This window comes from Microcebus murinus, chromosome X (genome assembly GCF_040939455.1).
Source record: "Microcebus murinus isolate Inina chromosome X, M.murinus_Inina_mat1.0, whole genome shotgun sequence".
Taxonomy (NCBI): Eukaryota; Metazoa; Chordata; class Mammalia; order Primates; family Cheirogaleidae; genus Microcebus; species Microcebus murinus.
In genome coordinates this window covers 41,413,520-41,414,357 of record NC_134136.1, presented here as the reverse complement: position 1 = coordinate 41,414,357, position 838 = coordinate 41,413,520, and the positions used below count along the sequence as shown (strand labels likewise).

Below are 838 nucleotides of genomic sequence, written 5' to 3'. Positions count from 1 at the left end.
GGCACCTGACAGATTTTCTTGCCAAGGAAGAATGGCCATTGTTCAGGGAAGGAAGTCCCTTCAAGTGCCCTTGAAAGGCTTTTTCTCTTTGGAAAGAGCACCTTGCAAACACTCACAATTTTATGTTTCCTTGGATGCTGCTGATTGGTTTGTAAGCCTGATGGTTTTACAAAAGTTAGCTACAATTCCAAGTTGTTTTTGACATGTTCAAGTACCCAAATGGACAGACATCTCCAGCTGATTTTCTCTTTAGGATGATTTAGGCTTTGTCTATGTAATCTTAGTTTTATTTTTTGAGTCAAGGTTGAATATAACCATTTTTGAAATGTTTGTTAATTGCATGTTAACAGATTTTAATCACTGGAAAAAATGCCTGTTTGTATTTTTTAAAAACAAGAGAAAGAGCGAACACAGTTCCCCACCACCATAAATTATGCCATCAGGTTTCCCACCTTTGTATAAATTGCAGTGGTCAGTACATCTGGAGTGCAACAGATGAGTGCTGCCCTGGGAAAACTACCTTTGTGATCATATTTTCCCTTCCAGGTAAGAATAGGCCATTTGTATTTAAGGGTTTCTCTTTAAGAGGCAGAAAATAGTTCAAACATACAAAAAAATAAAAATTATATTGATTAGCACTCCTGTGTATCTATATGGGCATAGGCCTTTCCAGAATTACATTTAAAAATTGACAATTGCTCAACATAGGAGATCCCAAGCTCAACTGGAATTAGAACTGAGGAACTAGAATTAATTCCCAGAAATTTTCCACTACACAACAAAGAGTCACATGTATAAATCAATACATACACACACTCACACACATGCTTAAGTTGTG

General features: G+C 36.5%; 1 non-coding gene across 1 annotated transcript; it reads right to left on the bottom strand.

Moving 5' to 3' along the window:
• Positions 1 to 393: 393 nt before the first annotated feature.
• LOC142865972 (U1 spliceosomal RNA) lies at positions 394 to 554 on the bottom strand. The gene has a single exon (XR_012916066.1). It is a non-coding gene; the product is annotated as a U1 spliceosomal RNA (small nuclear RNA).
• Positions 555 to 838: the final 284 nt, after the last annotated feature.